Consider the following 22688-nt stretch of genomic DNA (forward strand, 5'->3'; position numbering starts at 1 on the left):
CCAGATGTCCAACCCGCCGGGCCATGTACCCTGAGCCTTGCTTTCCAGAATAGGCACGGTTTCAGTGCTCAGCAGATTATGGGGCCACAGACCACCTGGGAGTGATGAGGGACCATGGGGGACCAGTCGGGAACAGCGCCATGGTCGCATACACATCCACCACAAGGCTGGGTCATGGTACAGGTGCTGTGTACATGTCTCCTGTGCGCACCTGGCCCTCTCGGAATGGAGGTCTTTGTGCCTGGTGCACCAGTTAGGGGTCAGAGGTGGAGACATCCTGGAAAAATTGAGGGTAACAAGGGGGAAAGTAGAAAGAGGTTGGAAACAGCTCGGCCATGGGGTCAGGGGCATCAGGACTCCTGGCCAGGGCCAACATCCAAAGCATGGGGCCCAGGGGCTTTGCCAGGGCACTGGGTGGGGACAGTGTCTGTGGTCTGTTGTCCATCACCACCCTGGACTACTGGAAGTAGGAAGAGGTAACCACCCAGTGTGGACAGGGCTACAACACCGAAGGCCTCCCCTAACACTTCTATCAATGGGGCCATAGAGACAGGGTGTCCCTCGTCTCCCAAAGGCTTGTATAAGAGCCTATTGGCCTGAATCTCTATCCCTGACCCACTGTGCTCCCAGGCTTGGGAAAATGCTTTCTACTCCCTCAAGGTCCTTCTGAGCAGAAGACAGCCTTGAGGTTCAGTGGGCTGATATTGCGGGCTTGCAGAATGTGCAGAGCCTGGCCTGGGGACCAAGGTCAGGACCCTCCTTGTTGCAGCTTCAGAGTCCCCATTGGGAAGAGGTCCCAGAGTCAGTGTTCTGCTCAGGGTGAGAAGGCCTTACTTAGCAAGGAACCAAGCACCAGCACAGGAGAGGGAAACAGGGACAAGGGAGACTTCGGAGGTCCCACCGAGATCTCATGAAGTCGCACCCAAGAATCGGACAGCACGCCTCCACTGGATGCAAATTGCAAGAGGTTTATTGATTACACAGGCGCCTGCGGACGCATCAGCCTTTGGGGGCTGAGCGTGCCGGGCTAAGTTGGGGAGCAGATTATATAGGGCAAGGTTGGGGTGGTGGGAAGCGAGTTTATAGAAGCAGATGCTTGGTTACAGGAATCTGATTGGTTAACCTAAATCAAGCATTGTTAGGCACTGTAACGGTTTGTTCTGGTGGGAAGCGGTGGCGGGAAGCGATCCTACAGAAGCAGATATGCATGGTTACAGGAGTCTAATTAATCAATTTGATTCAGGCATGATTGGGCGTTGGGGTCAGGGTGTTCTGGCGGTTCCTTGGGACAGCACTCTGGAAAGTCCCGGTACATTTTGTTTCTCATTTGTCTCTCCTTTGACAGACCGGGTGACCACAGACAATGTGTTGCCATCAGACTATGGGGACAATAGGTTGCTAAAAGAAACCTTACCAAGGAGGAAGGGGGTCTTTCAATAGGTTGCTAAAACAAACCTTACCAAGGAGGAAGGGGGTCTTTCACCATCAGCCCTGGAGCCCACAGATCCTGCTCCTGTGAGACACACAAAAACAGAGACAGACACAGACAGAGAGACAAAGACAAAGACAGAGAGAGACACTGAACACAGGAGAGAGGGAACCAGCAGAAGTCCCAGACTTTCCTCCATCAGTAGGGAAATGACAGCCAAACATTTTTCCCCTTCTCAGTCCCACGGGCCATTCACCCTGGGAGGATGGATTCGGGAATGCCCGGGGACCACTGTGGGGGCTGGCCAGCACATGGGCGCAGACAACACGCTTGGACCTCAACCTAATGGAAGCCCCGGGAAGTCTGTGTGACCAAGGTCAGAGGCCATGCACTGCAACATTGCCACGGGGCAGGAGGAGGGTGGCTTTGCCTAAATCCCAGAGCAGATCCAGGCCTCTCTGGGCTATGTCCCATTCCCCCGCCCAGCCCCAGGCTCTCAGGTGCCTTGCCAACTGTGTGTACGTGCCTCCTGGGAGAGCGGGGTTAGAACGTATGGAGAAATCCTACCCCTGATGGCATCCCCAGAAGAAGAAGCCAGAACACCCCCAATGTGCAGACGGGGAGATTGGGGAGGCCCTGAGAGCCACAGGGTGTGTGCAGGCTCACAGTCCTGGGAAGGAGCAGGAGCCCGGTCTGAACCCAGGTCTGTGCCCTCCCAGCAGGGACAACAGCTGCACCCAGGCCTCTCAGGGACTGAGGGGAGGATGTGTGGGGGTCACTGGATAGACAGGGCATGGGGTGGAGGGTGAGCCTTGAGCAGCTGGGGGAGGGGTGCCCTCAGGGAGTTCTGGTGGGAACAGGAAGTCCGGTAAGGAGCCCCCAGAAGTGGTGACCTCACTTCCCTGATGACAGAGCCCAACGGAATTGGAACCTAGATATACAGGCACCCACATTCCAGAGAAAACCATGCTGCCCAGCTCATTTCTGGGCACATCCTGAAGGAAGCGACATGTTCTTGTGCTGTCTACCAAAGCCCAGAGGATGCAAGCAGAGGAGAGATCGCCCGCCAGACACGCCCCCTCACTGGGCAGGTCATGTCAGGCTTCCCCGATGCCTCTGGCCCTTTGGCAAAAAGAATCAAAAGGTGACACCGGGGGGCTCAGAGTCAGAGAGTCCCACATCTTCTGATCGACCTGTGTGGGCTTCGGTCTTCTCGCCGTGTTTGTGTGTGTGTGTGTGTATGTGTGTGTGTGTGTGTGTGTGTGTGTGTGTAAAGAGAGCCCATCTAGTTGGAGATGACCCGAGCAGAAGCAGGCTGATAAGGGGTCAGATGCCTGATGGGCAGGTCATACACATGCCCAGTTGAAGGCGGCTAGGTGGGATCTGGTGTGGGGGCCACACTCTTCTGCCCAGGTTTATCATGAGACCCTGCAGTGATGGGTCCATGACCCAGGTGCGGGGTTAACCAAAACACTAACACCTCACCCTGACCCTGACCTTGACTGTGAGCCTGACTCAAACCCTAACCCTGCCGTGACCCTGAACCTGTCCCTGACAGTGATCCCGAACTGAACCCTAAGACTAAACCTAAGCCTGACGCTGACCATTATCCAGACCCTGAACCTAAACCTAACCCTGACCTGATGATGATGACCCTAACCCTGCTCATCACTAACTGTGACCTGGACCCTGACCCTAATCCTAAACCTGACCCTGACCTAACCATGACTCTAACCCTAACCCTGACCGTGACTGTGAGCATGAAACTAACACTAACCCTAAAGGTAACTCTAAACCTGACCCTAATATGAACCCTGAACCTAAATCTATGCTGACCCTAACCGTACCACTAACGCCTACCCTAACTCAAACCCTAACTCTTACCCTAACACTATATAAACCTAACCCTAACCATAATCCTCTTTCTAACCCTAACCCTGACCCCAAACCCAAACCTTTCCTCTGAACCTATCCCTGACCCTGAAATGAAACTTGACCCTAAACCAATGCCTGACCATGACCCTAAACCTGAACCTGACACTGGCCTTCACCCTGACCCTGACCCTGAACCTAAACCTAACCCTGACCCTAACAGTGACCCTGACCCTGACCCTAACACTAACCCTGACCGTGACTGCGAGCCTGACCCTAAAGCTAACCCTAAATATAACCCTGACCCTGACCCTAACACGGGACCTGACCCGAAACCTAACGATGACACTAACCCTAACACTAAACCCTAACCCTAACCCTGACCCTGACCCTAACCCGGTCTAACCCTAACCCTCAACCTAACTCAAACCCTAACCCAAAACCCAAAATTTAACCCTAACTCTGACCCTATCCCTGACTCTGACCATAAACCTAACCCTGAACTTTGCCTAAACCTGATGCTGATCTTAACCCTGAATCTGACCCTAATCCTAAACATGACCCTTTCTCTGACACTAACCCTGACACTGAATGTGAGCCTGACCTTAAACCTAATCCTGAACCTGACCCTAATCCTAACCTAACTCTAACACTAATCCCTAACCCTAAACCTGACCCTCACCCTAACCCGGTCTAACCCTAAACCTCAAGCTAACTCTATCCCTGACCCTAACCCCAAACTTTAACCCTAACGGTGACCCTATCCCTAAACCTGACCATAAACCTAACCCTGAACTTTGCCCACACCTGACCCTGACCCTAACCTTGACCCTAAACAGAACCCTGACCCTAACCCTAAATAGAACCCTGGCCCTGACCCTAAACCTGACCCTAAAATGAACCCTGACCTTAAACCGAACTCTGACCCAGACCCTGAGCCTGACCAGAACAATAACCCTAAAGCTAACCCTGATACTGACGCTAATCCTAACCCAGAACATAAACGTAAAGCTGACCTTACCCTAACCATGACAATAACAATGACCCTGACCCTAATCCTAACACTGAAACAGACCCTAATCCTAACCCTGACCCTTACTCTGAAACTAACCCTAACCCTGACACTGATGTGAGCCTGACACTAAACCTAACCCTGAAAATAACCCTATCATTGACCCCACACTAAACCTAATGCTAACCCTTACCCTAACGATGTCTAAACCTAACCCTGACCCTTACTCTAACCCTAAACTTAACCCTAACCCTAACACTAACACCAAACCCAGACCCTGAACCTGACTGTGAGCCTGACCCATATCCGAATCCTAGGACTGACCCAGACCATGACAGTGAGCCTGAAACTAACCCTAACCCTAACACTAACCCTAACCCTGACCCAGACCGTGAGCCTGACCCGAACCCTAACCATAAACCTAACCCAGATCCTGAACCTAACCCTAACCCAGAACCAAAACCTAACCCTGACTTACCCTAACCATGACCCTAACCCTGACCCTGAGCGAACCCTAACACTGAACCGGACCCTAATCCTAACCTTGAACTTAACCCTGACACTGACCCTAACCCTAACCCTAACCCTACACTAACCCTTACCCTAATGACATCTAAAACTAACCCTGACCCTAACTCTAAGCCAACCCCTAACCCTAACCCTAACACTACACCTAACCCGGACCCTGACACTGACTGTTAGCCTGACCCAAACCCTAACCCTAGCCCTGACCCTGACCGAGATCCTGACCTGAACCCAAACCCTAAACCAAAGCCAGATGCTGACCCTGATCCAGACACTAACCTAAACCTAACCCTGACCTTACCCTAACCCTGACTCATCCCTAACCGTGACCCTGACTGTAACCCTAATCTAAACCTGACGCTGACCTAAACCTGACCATAACCGTAAACCTGACCGTGACTGTGAGCCTGAACCTAACCCTAACCTTAAAGGTTACTTAAATCCTGACCCTAATATAGACCCTGAACCTAAACCTAACGCTGACCCTAACCACAAAAATGACCCCTACACTAACCCAAACCCTAACTCTGAACGTAACGCTGTCTAACCATAACCCTAACGATAACCCTACTTCTAACCCTAACCCTAACCAAAACACAAATCGTTCCCCTGAACCTAACCAAGTCCCTGAACTGAAACTTGACCCTAAACCAAAGCCTGACTCTGACCCTAAACCTAACACTGACCCTAACACTGACCCAAATCTAAATCTCTCCCTGACCCGAACCTGGACCCTAAACCAAAGCCTGACCCTAACATGACCCTGACCCTGACCCTAAAACTAAACCTGACCCTGACTGTGAGCCTGACCCTAAACCTAACCCTAAATGTAACCCGGACCCTGAACCTAACATGGGCACTGACCCGAAAACTAACGCTGACACTAACACTAACATTAACCCCTAACCCTAACCATGACCCTGAACTGAAACTTGACCCTAAACCAAAGCCTGACCCTGACCCTAAACCTAACCGTGACACTAACACGGACCCAAATCTAACCCTGTCCCTGACCCAAACCTGGACCTTAACCAAAGCCTGACCCTGACCCTCAACATGACCCTGGCCCTGTCCTTCACCCTGACCCTGAACCTGACCCCAAACCTAACCCTGACCATAATATTGACCATAACCCTGATTCTAACAGTAACCTTGACCCTGACTGTGATCATGACCCTAACCCTCACTCTAAACATAACCCTGACCCTGACCCTAACACGGGCCCTGACCCATAACCTAACGCTTACCCGAACCCTAACACTAACCCATAACCCTAACCCTGACCCTGACCCTAACCCGGTCTATCCCTAACCCTCAACCTAACTCTAACACTGATCCTAACCCCAAAATTTATCCCTAACCGTGACCCTATCCCTAACCCTGACCATTAACCTAACCCTGAACTTTGCCAAAACCTGACCCTGACCCTAACCTTGACCCTAAACTGAACCCTGATACTGACCCTAAACAGAAACCTAGCCCTGACCCTACCGCTGACCCGAACACTGATTCTGACGATGACCGTTAACCTGACTCTGAACCAGAACTTGAGCCTGAACAGAACCCTAACCCTAAAGCTAACCCGGATCCTGACCCTAATACTAACCTAGAAACTAAACGTAAAGCCGACATTACCATAACCATGACCCACACCATGACCCTGACCTTGATCCCAACACTGAACCAGACGCTAATCCTAACCCTGACCCTTACACTGACACTAACCCTAACCCTGACCCTGATGTGAACCTGACCCTAAACCTAACACTGAACCTAACCCTATCCCTGACCCAAAACCCTAACCCAAGCCTTGACAATGACCTTGGCCATGACCCTGACCATTATCCTGACCTGAATGCTAACCCTAAATCTAAGCCTGATGCTGAACCTGATCCGGACCCTGAACCTAAACCTAACCCTAAACTTACCCTAACCATGACTCATCCCTAACCGTGATCCTGACCCTGACCCTAATCATAACCCTGACCCTGACCTAACCCTGACCCAAACACTAAACTTGACCCTGACTGTGAGACTGACCCTAACCCTAACCCTAAATGTAACTCTGACCCTGACCTTAACTCGGGCCGGCCCCGAAACCTAAAGCTAACCCTAACCCTAACACTAACCCCTAACCCTAACCCTGACCCTGACCCTAATCTGGTCTAAGCCTAACCCTCAACCTAACTCTAACCCTAATCTGACCCTAATCCTAAACCTGACACTAATCATAAACCATAAATCTATAACCCTACTTCTAACCCTAACCCTAACCCCAACCCAAAACTTTCCCCTGAACCTAACCCGGACCCTGACCCCCATCCAAAAAATGACACTGACCCTTACTCTGACACTAACCCTAACCCTGACACTGAATGTGAACCTGACCATAAACCTAACCCTGAACCTGACACTAATTCTAACCCAGAACCTAAGTGTAAAGCAGACCTTACCCTAACCATGACCCTAATCCTGACCCGGATCATGACCCTGACCCTAACACTGATCCTGACGCTAATCCTAACCCTGACCCTGACCTTACTCTGACACTAACCTTAACACTGCCACTGACTGTGAGCCTGACCCTAAACGTAACCCAGAACCTAACCCTCACCCTGACCCCTACCTTAACCCTAAGGCTAACCCTGACCCTAATGACGTCTAACCCTAACCCTGACCCTTACTCTAACCCTAACATTAATCCTGACCCTAACACTAGCCCCTAACCCTGACGTGGATCTTTACTGTGGGCCTGACCCACACCCTAATCCTAGCCGTGACACTACCATGACCCTGACCGTGAGCCAGACCCAAACACTAACCCTAAACCTAAGCCTGGGGTTGACCCTGATGTGGACCCTGAACCTAAACCTAAACCTACCTTACCCTAATCCTGACCCAGACCCTAACCATGACCCTGAACCTGACCTAACCCTGACCCAAAACCTAACCCTGACCATACTGTGAGCCTGACACTAACCCTAACCCTAAAGGTAACCCTTACCCTGACCCTAATAGGGACCCAGAACGTAAACGTAACGCTGACCCTCTCAGTAACACTAAACCCTACCATAACCCAAACCCTAACCCTGACCCTAACGCTGTCTAACCCTAACTCTAACAATAACTGTACTTCTAACCCTAACCCTAACACCAAACCCAAACCTTTCCCCTGAACTTAACCCTGAAACTGAACCGAAACTTGACCCTAAACCAAAGCCTGACCCTGACACTAAAACCGAACCTGGCCCTGATCTTCACCCTGAGCCTGACCCTGACCCTAAACCTAACCCAGACCCTAACACTGACCCAAATCTAACCCTGTCCCTGACCCGAACCTGGACCCTAAACTAAAGCCTGACCCTGACCATAAAACTGACCGTAGCCCTGACCTTCACCCTGTCGCTACACTGATCCTGACCCTAAACTTAACCCTGAACCTAACAGTGACCCTGAACCTGACCCTAGCACTAACCCTGACCCTGACTGTGAGCCTGACCCTAACCCTAACCCTAAAATTAACCCTAACCCTGACCCTAACATGGGTCTTGAACCAAAACCTAACGCTAACACTAACCCTAACGCTAACCCCTAACCATAACCATGACCCTAACCTTAACGCAGTCTAAGCCTAACCCTCAACATAACTCTAACCCTAACCCAAAACTTACATGTTAACCCTGACCCTATACCTGACCATGATCATACCCTAACCATGAACTTTGCTCAAACCTGACCCTGATCCTAACCTTGACCCTAAACAGAACCCTGACCCTAACCCGAAACCAAACCCAGGCTCTGACCTAACTCTGATCCTAACACTGACCCTGACGCTGGCCATAAACCTAAATCTGACCCAGAACATGAGCCTGACCAGAACCCTAACCCTAAAGCTAACCCTGATCCTGACCCTAATCCTAACCCAGAACCTAAACGTAAAGCTGACCTTACCCTAAACTTGACCCTAACCATGACCCTGACACTGACCCTAACACTGAACCTGACTCTAAAACTAACCCTGACACTGACCTTTAATCTGACACAAACCCTTACCCAGACACTGACTGTGAGCCTGACCCTAAACCTTACCCTGAACCTTACCCTAACCCTGACCCCTACCCTAACCCTAACCTTAACCCTGACCCTAAAGACGTCTAACCCTAACCCTCACCCTAACTTTAACCCTAACCTTACCCTAACCCTAACACTAACCCCTAACCCTGACCCTGACTGTGAGCCTGACCCAAACCCTAATCCTAGCCCTGACCCTGACCCTCACACACTAAATCAGCCTGATAACAGAATTATACATGTCTGGATCTGTACTGGAGCAGACGACACCAGTGGGCAGGTAAAGCAGAGTGGGAAAGTCGGACTGATATCGGAAGATAAACAAACGGGCAAGGGAGCCACCAGAGGTGACCCGTTGGAAAGTAATATCCCAATACGAGAGTGCCCTGCACCTGGGGACCAGTATTAATTTGGGAATCTGGTAGAAAGCACTAAAAAGGAGCAAAGGATCACCGGGGGCGGGAAATTGCGGGAATCGGGGTGTTAGGGTCGGGGCTTAAGTCCCCAGACCCAGGACAGCCACCCCTGGCACAGAGCCAGAGAGAGTGTGACAGAGAAACCAGGTCTCGGTCCCTGAACCACCAGCGTGCCTGAGAGTGCATGGCGCCTGGCTCCCTTGAAGGGCTGGGAGCCTCGCCAGCTAACAGAAGCATTGCCTTTTTGCAGTCCCCACACAAGCGCCCTGCCGTGCCATCAGAGTCCGACTCCTGCCCAGCGCCCTCCCGAGAGAGGTGCACAGAAACGCCAGTCGGGTGCTCTCTGACCGGAAAGACCAGGCACTCCCAGCCCAGGCCAGCGGGAAAATCTCAGTGTGCGGTCACTGCTTGGAACTTCTCTGGCGGTCTGGAGCTGCCAGACAGCCGCCGCTGCCATGGTTTTGGGTACAAGCAAAAAATCCTGAGTCCCCAGGGACCGCGACAGGGAACCTGCTCTGCCAGCTGCCAAGGGGGGATTTATATGGGTTCTGCAGCTAGAGTGAGGCTTCTCTCTGAGAGGGAGGTCAGGGTGCAGTTTGCTTTCCTCTAAACCTACAAAAACCATCAAAAGCGGTCAAGGCGAGAGATTAAAACAAAAGTGAACAAATATAAAAACCTCCAGAGAACAAAAGCCTGAAAAAACCAGTTTCCTCAGATCCCACCCCCTTGAGGGGGGTGGGAGGACTTAGCTGAGAGAACTTCAGGGACTGAAAACACACGTGGCAGGCATCTCCCCCAGAAAACCAACCGGGAAAGGAAAAAAACATGACAAGAGAACAACCACCACTACTTCATAATTTTCCCCAATTTATTTATTTTCAGAAAAACAGTATTCATTATTTTTTCACCACACCCAGTGCTCCATGCAAGCCGTTCCCTCTATAATACCCACCACCTGGTACCCCAACTTCCCACCCCTCCGCCATTTCAAACCCCTCAGATTGTTTTTCAGAGTCCATAGTCTCTCATGGATCACCACCCCTTCCAATTTACCCAAAAGCACATACCCTCCCCAATGTCCATAGCCCTACTCCCCATCTCCCAACCCCCTCCCCCCAGCAACCCACAGTTTGCTTCGTGAGATTAAGAGTCACTTATGGTTTGTCTCCCTCCTTATCCCATCTTGTTTCATGGATTCCTCTCCTAGCCACTTAAGCCCCCATGTTGCATCACTACTTCCTCATATCAGGGAGATCATATGATAGTTGTCTTTCTCCGCTTGACTTATTTCGCCAAGCATGATACGCTCTAGTTCCATCCATGTTGTCGCAAATGGCAAGATTTCGTTTCTTTTGATGGCTGCATAGTATTCCATTGTGTATATATACCACATCTTCTTTATCCATTCATCTGTTGATGGACATCTAGGGTCTTTCCATAGTTTGGCTACTGTGGACATTGCTGCAACATTCGGGTGCACGTGCCCCTTTGAATCACTACGTTTGTATCTTTAGGGTAAATACCCAGTAGTGCAATTGCTGGGTCATAGGGCAGTTCTATTTTCAACATTTTGAGGAACCTCCATGCTGTTTTCCAAAGTGGTTGCACCAGCTTGCATTCCCACCAACAGTGTAGGAGGGTTCCCCTTTCTCCGCATCCTCGCCAGCATCTGTCATTTCCTGTCTTGTTGATTTTAGCCATTCTGACTGGTGTGAGGTGATATCTCATTGTGGTTTTGATTTGTATTTCCCTGATGCCAAGTGATATGGAGCACTTTTCATGTGTCTGTTGGCCATCTGGATGTCTTCTTTGCAGAAACGTCTGTTCATGTCCTCTGCCCATTTCTTGATTGGATTATTTGTTCTTTGGGTGTTGAGTTTGTTAAGTTCTTTATAGATTTTGGACACTAGTCCTTTATCTGATATGTCGTTTGCAAATATCTTTTCCCATTCTGTTAGTTGTCTTTTTTTTTTTTTAATTTTTCAGCAGAAATTTTTTTTATTTTATTTTTTCCCAATTTATTTATTTTCAGAAAAACAGTATTCATCATTTTTTCACCACACCCAGTGCTCCATGCAAGCCATGCCCTCTATAATACCCACCACCTGGTACTCCCACCTCCCACCCCCCCGCCACTTCAAACCCCTCAGACTGTTTTTCAGAGTCCATAGTCTCTCATGGTTCACCTCCCCTTCCAATTTACCCAAATTCCCTACTCCTCTCTAACGCCCCTTGTCCTCCATGCTATTTGTTATGATCCACAAATAAGTGAAACCATATGACAATTGACTTTCTCTGCTTGACTTATTTCACTCAGCATAATCTCTTCCAGTCCCGTCCATGTTGCTACAAAAGTTGGGTATTCATCCTTTCTAATGGAGGCATAATTCTCCATAGTGTATATGGACCACATCTTCCTTATCCATTCATCCATTGAAGGGCATCTTGGTTCTTTCCATAGTTTGGCGACTGTGGCCATTGCTGCTATAAACATTGGGGTACAGATGGCCCTTCTTTTCAAGACATCTGTATCTTTGGGGTAAATACCCAGGAGTGCAATTGCAGGGTCGTAGGGAAGCTCTATTTTTAATTTCTTGAGGAATCTCCACACTGTTCTCCAAAGAGGCTGCACCAACTTGCATTCCCACGAACAGTGTAAGAGGGGTCCCCTTTCTCCACATCCTCTCCAACACATGTTGTTTCCTGTTTTGTTAATTTTGGCCCTTCTAACTGGTGTAAGGTGATATCTCAATGTGGTTTTAATTTGAATCTCCCTGAGGGCTAATGATGATGAGCATTTTTTCATGTGTCTGGTAGCCATTTGTATGTCTTTTTTTTTTTTTTTTTTTTTTTGCTTTAGAGGTTTTTTTTTTTTTCCCAATTTATTTATTTTCAGAAAAACAGTATTCATTATTTTTTCACCACACCCAGTGCTCCATGCAAGCTGTGCCCTCTATAATACCCACCACCTGGTACCCCAACCTCCCACCCCCCCGCCACTTCAAACCCCTCAGACTGTTTTTCAGAGTCCATAGTCTCTCATGGTTCACCTCCCCTTCCAATTTACCCAAATTCCCTACTACTCTCTAACGCCCCTTGTCCTCCATGCTATTGGTTATGCTCCACAAATGAGTGAAACCATATGATAATTGACTCTCTCTGCTTGACTGATTTCACTCAGCATAATCTCTTCCAGTCCCGTCCATGTTGCTACAAAAGTTGGATATTCGTCCTTTCTGATGGAGGCATAATACTCCATAGTGTATATGGACCACATCTTCCTTATCCATTCATCCGTTGAAGGGCATCTTGGTTCTTTCCATAGTTTGGCGACTGTGGCCATTGCTGCTATAAACATTGGGGTACAGATGGCCCTTCTTTTCACGACATCTGTATCTTTGGGGTAAATACCCAGGAGTGCAATTGCAGGGTCGTAGGGAAGCTCTATTTTTAATTTCTTGAGGAATCTCCACACTGTTCTCCAAAGAGGCTGCACCAACTTGCATTCCCACCAACAGTGTAAGAGGGTTCCCCTTTCTCCACATCCTCTCCAACACATGTTGTTTCCTGTTTTGTTAATTTTGGCCATTCTAACTGCTGTAAGGTGATATCTCAATGTGGTTTTAATTTGAATCTCCCTGAGGGCTAATGATGATGAGCATTTTTTCATGTGTCTGATAGCCATTTGTATTTCTTGATTGGAGAAGTGTCTGTTCATATCTTCTGCCCATTTTTTGATGTGTTTGTCTGTTTCGTGTGGGTTGAGTTTGAGGAGTTCATTATAGATCCTGGATATCAACCTTTTGTCTGTACTGTCATTTGCAAATATCTTCTCCCATTCCGTGGGTTGCCTCTTTGTTTTTTTGACTGTTTCCTTTGCTGTGCAGAAGCTTTTGATTTTGATGAAGTCCCAGAAGTCTATTTTCGCTTTTGTTTCCTTTGCCTTTGGAGACGTATCTTGAAAGAAGTTGCTGTGGCCGATATCGAAGAGATTACTGCCTATGTTCTCCTCTAAGATTCTGATAGATTCCTGTCTCACGTTGAGGTCTTTTATCCATTTTGAGTTGATCTTTGTGTACGGTGTAAGAGAATGGTCGAGTTTCATTCTTCTACATATAGCTGTCCAGTTTTCCCAGCACCATTTATTGAAGAGACTGTCTTTTTTCCACTGTATATTTTTTCCTGTTTTGTCGAAGATTAATTGACCATAGAGTTGAGGGTCCATATCAGGGCTCTCTACTCTGTTCCACTGGTCTATGTGTCTGTTTTTATGCCAGTACCATGCTGTCTTGGTGATCACAGCTTTGTAATAAAGCTTGAAATCAGGTAAGGTGATGCCGCCAGCTTTATTTTTGTTTTTCAACGTTTCCTTAGCGATTCGGGGTCTCTTCTGATTCCATACAAATTTTTGGATTATTTGCTCCAGCTCTTTGAAGAATGCCGGTGGAATTTTGATCGGAATGGCATTAAAAGTATAGATTGCTCTAGGCAGTATAGACATTTTAACGATGTTTATTCTTCCGATCCAAGAGCATGGAATGGTCTTCCATCTTTTTGTGTCTTCTTCAATTTCTTTCATGAGTGTTCTATAGTTCCTCAAGTACAGATCCTTTACCTCTTTAGTTAGGTTTATTCCAAGGTATCTTATGGTTCTTGGTGCTATAGTAAATGGAATCGATTCTCTAATTTCCCTTTCTGTATTTTCATTGTTAGTGTATAAGAAAGCCACTGATTTCTGCACATTGACTTTGTATCCTGCCACGTTGCTGAATTGCTGTATGAGTTCTAGTAGTTTGGGGGTGGAGCCTTTTGGGTTTTCCATATAAAGAATCATGTCATCTGCGAAGAGAGAGAGTTTGACTTCTTCATTACCAATTTGGATACCTTTTATTTCTCTTTGTTGTCTGATTGCTGTTGCTAGGATTTCTAAAAGTATGTTGAACAAGAGTGGTGAAAGTGGGCATCCTTGTCTTGTTCCTGATCTCAATGGGAAGGCTGCAAGCTTTTTCCCATTGAGGATGATATTTGCTGTGGGTCTTTCATAGATAGATTTGATGAGGTTCAGGAATGTTCCCTCTATCCCTATACTTTGAAGCGTTTTAATAAGGAACGAATGTTGGATTTTGTCAAATGCTTTTTCTGCATCAATTGAGAGGACCATGTGGTTCTTCTCTCTTCTCATATTAATTTGTTGTATCACATTGATTGATTTGCGAATGTTGAACCATCCTTGTAGCCCAGGGATGAATCCCACCTGATCATGGCGTATAACCTTTTTAATGTGCTGTTGGATCCTGTTGGCTAGGATCATGTTGAGAATCTTAGCATCCATATTCATTAGTGATATTGTTCTGAAATTCTCCTTTTTGGTAGGGTCCTTGCCTAGTTTGGGGATCAGGGTAATGCTGGCTTCATAGAAAGAGTCTGGAAGTTTTCCTTCTGCTTCAATTTTTTGAAACAGCTTCAGAAGAATAGGTGTTATTTCTTCTTTGAAGGTTTGGTAGAATTCCCCAGGGAATCCGTCAGGTCCTGGGCTCTTGTTTTTTGGGAGGTTTTTGATCACTGATTCAATCTCGTTATTAGATATCGGTCTATTCAGGTTGTCGATTTCTTCGTGGTTCAATTTTGGTAGTTTATATTTTTCCAGGAATGCATCTATTTCATCTAGGTTGCTAAGCTTATTGGCATATAACTGTTCGTAATAACTTCTGATGATTGTTTCTACTTCCTTGGCGTTAGTTGTGATCTCTCCCTTTTCATTCATAATTTTATGAATTTGGGATTTCTCTCTTTTCTTTCGGATTAGTGTAGCCAGTGGCTTATCGATCTTATTGATTCTTTCAAAAAACCAGCTTCTAGTTTCATTGATACATTCTACTTTATCTCTGGTTTCTCCCTCATTGATCTCAGCTCTAATCTTGATGATTTCCCTTCTTATGTGTGGAGTTGGTTTGATTTTTTGTTGATCCTCCAGTTCTTTAAGGTGTAGAGACAGCTGGTGTGTTCTGGATTTTTCAATTTTTTTGAGCAAGGCTTGGATGGCTATATATTTTCCCCTTAGGACCGCCTTTGCTGTATCCCATAGGTTTTGGACCGAAGTGTCTTCATTCTCATTGGTTTCCATGAATTGTTTCAGTTCTTCTTTGATCTCCTGGTTGATCCAAGCATTCTTAAGCAAGGTGGTCTTTAGCTTCGAGGTGTTTGAATTCCTTCGGAACTTTTCCTTGTGATTGAGCTCCAGTTTCAAAGCATTGTGATTGTGATCTGAGAATATGCAGGGAATAATCTCAGTCTTTTGGTATCGGTTGAGTCCTGATTTGTGACCCAGTATGTGGTCTGTTCTGGAGAAGGTTCCATGTGCACTTGAGAAGAATGAGTATTCTGCTGTTTTAGGGTGGAGTGTTCTGTATATATCTATGAGGTCCATCTGGTCCAATGTGTCATTCAATGCTCTTGTTTCTTTATTGATTTTCTGCTTCGATGATCTGTCTAATTCTGAAAGAGGCATGTTAAGATCTCCTACGATTAGTGTATTCATATCAATATGACTCTTTATCTTGATTAACAGTTTTCTTAAGTAATTGGCTGCTCCCATATTGGGAGCATAGATATTTACAATTGTTAGATCATCTTGGTGGATAGTCCCTTTAAGGATTATGTAGTGTCCTTCTGTATCTCTGACTACAGTCATTACTTTGAAGTCTATTTATCTGATATGAGAATCGCTACCCCAGCCTTCTTTTGAGTCCCATTGGCATGAAAGATGCTTCTCCACCCCTTCACTTTCAGTCTGCGTGTATCTTTAGGTTCAAAACGTGTCTCTTGTAGACAGCATATGGATGGGTCCTGTCGTTTTATCCAATCTGCAACCCTGTGCATTTTTATGGGTGCATTTAGGCCATTCACATTGAGAGTGATTATTGATAGATACGTTTTTTTGACATCAAGTTACCTTTGACGTCTTTCTTTCTGTAGACTGTCTCTATATTTCTGTTCAATGCTATTCTTGGGATTTTTCCTCTTTTATAGAACCCCCCTTAATATTCCCTGCAGTATCGGCTTGGTGGTTGCGTAGTCTTTTAAGCCTTGCCGGTCTTGGAAACTCTTTATTTCTCCATCCATTTTGAATGTCAGTCTTGCTGGATAAAGTATTCTTGGCTGCATGTTCTTCTCATTTAGTGCCCTGAATATATCTTGCCAGCCTCTTCTGGCTTGCCAGGTCTCTGTGGACAGGTCTGACGTTATTCTGATGGGGTTCCCTCTGTTAGTAAGGAGCCTCTTTGCCCTGGCGGCTTTCAAGAGATTATACCTACAATTATAATTTCTCAATTTGACTATCAGGTGTCGTGATGTTTTTTTGGAGTGTATAATCTTGGGTGGAGACCGTTCAGCCTCTAGTACATGAACGCTGGTTTCATTCACGAGATTCGGGAAATTTTCATGAAGGACTTGCTCCATGATATCTTCTAGACTTCTTTCTTTCTCCTCCCCTTCAGGAATTCCAATAATTCTGACGTTGGAACGCTTCATGGCATCATTTATTTCCCTGATTCTGCTTTCGTGGGTTCTAAGCTGTTTGTTCTAGGCTTCCTCCTGAATCTTTCTCTCTATCTGTTTGTCTTCCAGATCACTAATTCTATCTTCTGTCTCAGTTACCCTAGCTTTGAGAGAGTTTAGATTAGATTGGAACTCATTGAGAGCACTGAGGACCTCCTCCCTGGTAGCTTTAAGCTCCGCCCTAACATTGTGAACATCCTGTCTGGTCACTTTCAGTTTGGCCCTAATCAATTCTTTTTGGTCATCCATGGCTTTCTCCAACCTAGCTATTGCCTGGATAATTGTTAGCCTGAATTCTCTTTCCGACATATTGTCTATGTTGATAGCCGTTAGCTCTGTTGCAGAAGGTCCATCCTCTGTATTTTTCTTCTGTTGGGCATTCCTCCTCCTAGTCATTTTGGTGGGAGAAGACTGAACAGATGTAGCTGGATGTATCAACTCTGGTGCAGTCAAGGTGCACCCTGGAACACACCGGAATAGTGGAAATGAGTGAATAATACAAGTTTTCCTATGAAGTAGTGGTGGTTCTCTTGTAGTCCTTTTTTTTTTCTTTTTTGGTTTGTGTTCTGGGGGAGGGGCCTGGCACGTGGGTTGTCAGTCAATGATGTTTCCTGAGTTGAGTCCCCCCGCCCCCCTCAAGGGGGTGGGCTCTGGGGAAACTGTTTTTTTTTCAGGCTTTTGTTCTCTGGCGGTTTTTTTTTTTTCTTGCTTATTCACTTTTTTTTCTCACACCTTGATCGCCGTTGATGGTTTTTGTAGTATTAGAAGAAATCAAACCGCACCCTGATCTCCGTCTCAGAGAGAAGCCTCAGTCTGGGTGCAGAAGCTGAATAAATTCCCCCTTGGACGCTGGCAGCACAGGTTCCAAGTTGCAGACCCTGGGGGCACAGGATCTTTTGCTCCTCCCCAAAGCCAAGGCAGTGGCGGCTGTCTGGGAGCTCCCGACAGGTAGAGAGGTTCCAAGCAGGATCGCACACTGAGATTTTGCCGCCGGCTCCGGCTGGGAGTGCCTGGCCTGCAAGCACCTCTTTTCAGAGGCGGCTGAGGGTCGGGCGCACGTCTGGGGCACTGAGAACGGGGCGCTGGTTTGTAAGCCGCAGGCTGGGCTTTTGCGCGCCTCTGTCCAGGGAAGAGTTTCGCGCGCAAGCAGCTGAGACTTTGAAACAATGGCGCAGGTCAAGAAGCGCCCCCGGATGATCTCCCTGATATGAGGGAGTGGTGATGCAACATGGGGGCTTAAGTGGGTAGGAGAAGAATCCATGAAACAAGATGGGATAGGGAGGGAGACAAACCATAAGTGACTCTTAATCTCACGAAACAAACTGTGGGTTGTTGGGGGGAGGGGGTTGGTAGAAAGGGGGTAGGTTTATGGACATTGGGGAGGGTATGTGCTTTTGGGTAAATTGGAAGGGTAGATGAACCATGAGAGACTATGGACTCTGAAAAACAATCTGAGGGGTTTGAAGCGGCGGGGGGGTGGGAGGTTGGGGTACCAGGTGGTAGGTATTATAGAGGGCACAGCTTGCATGGAGCACTGGATGTGGTGAAAAAATAATGAATACTGTTTTTCTGAAAATAAATAAATTGGAGAAAAAAAAAAAAAAGAAGTGCCCCCGGCCCTTAGTAACCCGGGAGAGCTGGAGGGACGTGCGCGCGCATCTCAAGCTTTGTGGTAGGGTTAGCGCGCGTTCTGTAGACTGGCACAGCTCCCATCCCCTCACAGGAGCCGGAACCCATGCGCTCTGGGGCACGCTGGCGGCTTAGGGACCAGGAGCTGGTTTCGCCGCCGCACTCTCTCTGCCTCCACGCCGGGAAGGACATCTGGGACCAGGGACTTAAGCCCATGTCCCTAGCCGCCCCAATTCCCACAATCTCCCCCCGCAATCCTTTGCTATTTTGGAGTGCTTTCAACCAGTCTCCAAGTTAATGCTGGTCCCCAGACGCAGGGCACTCTCGCTCGGTTTGGGGTATTACTTTCCCACCGGTCGCCTCTGGTTGCTCCCTCCCCCTTTTGTTTATCTTCTGATATCAGTCCGCCATTCCCATTCCGCTTTACCTACTCACTGGCGTCGTCTGCCCCTGTAGAGATCCAGACGTGTATAATTCTGATCTCAGGCTGATTTCATGGGTGATCGGAGTTCTTTGGTAGGTAATCAGCTCACTTTGGGGTACCAGCTGAAAAGACGACTCTTCCTAGTACCCCGCCATCTTGTCCCCCTGATAGTTGTCTTTTGATTTTGTTAACTGTTTCCTTTGCTGTGCAAAAGCTTTTGATCTTGATGAAATCCCAACTGTTCATTTTTGCCTTTGCTTCCCTTGCATTTGGTGATGTTCCTAGGAAGATGTTGCTGCGGCTGAGGTGAAGAGGTTGCTGCTTGTGTTCTCCTCAAGGATTTTGATGGATTCCTTTCTCACATTGAGGTCCTTAATCCATTTTGAGTTTATTTTTGTGTGTGGTGTAAGGAAATGGTCCAATTTCATTATTCTGCACGTGGCTGTCCAATTTTCCCAACAACATTTATTGAAGAGGCTGTCTTTTTTCCAATGGACATTCTTTCCTGCTTTGTCAAAGATTAGTTGACCATAGAGTTGAGGGTCTATTTCTGGGCTCTCTATTCTGTTCCGTTGGTCTATATGTCTGTTTTTGTGCCAGTACCATGCTGTCTTGATGATGACAGCTTTGTAATAGAGCTTGAAGTCCAGAATTGTGATGCCGCCAACTTTGGCTTTTTTTGTCAATATCCCTTTGGCTATTCGAGGTCTTTTCTGGTTCCATATAAATTTTAAAATTATTTGTTCCATTTCTTTGAAAAAGATGGATGGTACTTAGATAGGAATTGTATTAAATGTGTAGATTGCTTTAGGTAGCATAGACATTTTCACAATATTTATTCTTCCAATCCAGGAGCATGGAACATTTTTCCATTTCTTTGTGTCTTCCTCCATTTCTTTCATGAGTACTTTATAGTTTTCGGAGTATAGATTCTTAGCCTCTTTGGTTAGGTTAATTCCTAGGTATCTTATGGTTTGGGGTGCAATGTAAATAGGATTGACTCCTTAATTTCTCTTTCTTCTGTCTTGTTGTTGGTGTAGAGAAATGCAACTGATTTCTGTGCATTGATCTTATATCCTGACACTTTACTGAATTCCTGTACAAGTTCTAGCAGTTTTGGAGTGGAGTCTTTTGGGTTTTCCACATAGAGTATCATATCATCTGCGAAGAGTAATAATTTGACTTCTTCTTTGCTGATTTGGATGACTTTAATTTCCTTTTGTTGTCTTATTGCTGAGGCTAGGACTTCTAGTACTATGTTGAATAACAGTGGTGATAATGGACATCCCTGCCGTGTTCCTGACCTTAGTGGAAAAGCTTTCAGTTTTTCTCCATTGAGAATGATATTTGCGGTGGGTTTTTCATAGATGGCTTTGATGATATTGAGGTATGTGCCCTCTATCCCAACACTTTGAAGAGTTTTGATCAGGAAGGGATGCTGTACTTTGTCAAATGCTTTTTCAGCATCTATTGAGAGTATCATATGGTTCTTGTTCTTTCTTTTATTGATGTGTTTTATCACATTGACTGATTTGCAGATGTTGAACCAACCTTGCCGCCCTGGGATAAATCCCACTTGGTCGTGGTGAGTAATCCTTTTAATGTACTGTTGAATCCTATTGGCTAATATTTTGGTCAAAATTTTCACATCTGTGTTCATCAAGGATATTGGTCTATAGCTTTCTTTTTTGATGGGATTCTTGTCTGGTTTTGGGATCAAGGTGACGTTGGTCTCATAAAATGAGTTTGGAAGTTTTCCTTCCATTTCTATTTTTTGTAACAGTTTCAGGAGAATAGGAATTAGTTCTTCTTTAAATGTTTGGTAGAATTCCCCCGGAAAGCCTTCTGGCCCTGGGCTTTTGTTTGTTTGGAGATTTTTAATGACTGTTTCAATCTCCTTTCTGGTTATGGGTCTGTTCAGGCTTTCTATTTCTTCCTGGTTCAATTTTGGTAGTTTATATGTTTCTAGGAATGCATCCATTTCTTCCAGATTGTCAAATTTGTTGGCGTAGAGTTGCTCATAGTATGTACTTATAATAGTTTGTATTTCTTTGGTGTTAGTTGTGATCTCTCCTCTTTCATTCATGATTTTATTTATTTGGGTCCTTTCTATTTTCTTTTTGATAAGGCTGGCCAGGAGTTTATCAATTTTATTAATTCTTTCAAAGAACCAGCTCCTAGTTTGGTTGATTTGTTCTATTGTTTTTTTGGTTTCTATTTCATTGATTTCTGCTCTGATCTTTATGATTTCTCTTCTCCTGCTGGGCTTAGGGTTTCTTTCTTGTTCTTTCTCCAGCTCCTTTAGGTGTAGGGTTAGGTTGTGTACCTGAGACCTTTCTTGTTTCTTGAGAAAAGCTTGTACCGCTATATATTTTCCTCTCAGGACTGCCTTTGTTGTGTCCCACAGATTTTGAACCGTTGTATTTTCATTATCATTTGTTTCCATGATTTTTTTTCAATTCTTCTTTAATTTCCCGGTTGACCCATTCATTCTTTAGAAGGATGCTGTTTAATCTCCATGTATTTGGGTTCTTTCCAAACTTCCTCTTGTGGTTGAGTTCTAGCTTCAGAGCATTGTGGTCTGAAAATATGCTGGGAATGATCCCCATCTTTTGATACCGGTTGAGTCCTGATTTAGGACCGAGGATGTGATATATTCTGGAGAATGTTCCATGTGCACTAGAGAAGAATGTGTATTCTGTTGCTTTGGGATGAAATGTTCTGAATAGATCTTGATGTCCATCTCATCCAGTGTATCATTTAAGGCCTTTATATCCCTGTTGATCTTTTGCTTGGATGATCTGTCCATTTCAGTGAGGGGAGTGTTAAAGTCCCCTACTATTATTGTATTATTGTTGATGTGTTTCTTTGATTTTGTTATTAATTGGTTTATATAGTTTGCTGCGCCCACGTTGGGGGCATAGATATTTAAAATTGTTGGATCATCTTGTTGGACAGACCCTTTGAGTATGATATAGTGTCCTTCCTCATCTCTTATTATATTCTTTGGCTTAAAATCTAATTGATCTAAGAATTGCCACTCCTGCTTTTTTCTGATGTCCATTTGCATGGTAAATTCTTTTCCACCCCCTCACTTTAAATCTGGAGGTGTCTTCGGGCTTAAAACGAGTTTCTTGGAGGCAACATATAGATTTTTTTTTTTAAGATTTTATTTATTTGACAGAGAGAAATCACAGAGAAAGGCAGGCAGAGAGAGAGAGGGGAGAAAGCAGGTTCCCTGCGGAGCAGAGAGCCCAACGTGGGGCTCGATCCCAGAACCCTGGGATCATGACCTGAGCCAACGGCAGAGGCTTTAACCCACTGAGCTACCCAAGCGCCCCTGGGTTTTTTTTTTTTTATCCATTCTGATACCCTGTGTCTTTTGATTGGGGCATTTAGCCCATTAACATTCAGGGTAACTATTGAGAGATATGATTTTAGTGCCATTGTATTGCCTGTAAGGTGACTGTTCCTGTATATTGTCTCTGTTCCTTTCTGATCAACCACTTGTAGGCCCTCTCTTTGCTTAGAGGACCCCTTTCAGTATTTCCTGTAGAGCTGGTTTGGTGTTTGCAAATTCTTTCAGTTTTTGTTTGTCCTGGAAGCTTTTAATCTCTCCTTCTATTTTCAATGATAGCCTAGCTGGATATAGTATTCTTGGCTGCATGTTTTTCTCGTTTAGTGCTCTGAAAATATCATGCCAGCTCTTTCTGGCCTGCCAGGTCTCTGAGGATAAGTCAGCTGCCAATCTAA

Source organism: Neovison vison, chromosome 2 (assembly GCF_020171115.1).
Source record: "Neovison vison isolate M4711 chromosome 2, ASM_NN_V1, whole genome shotgun sequence".
Lineage (NCBI taxonomy): Eukaryota > Metazoa > Chordata > Mammalia > Carnivora > Mustelidae > Neogale > Neogale vison.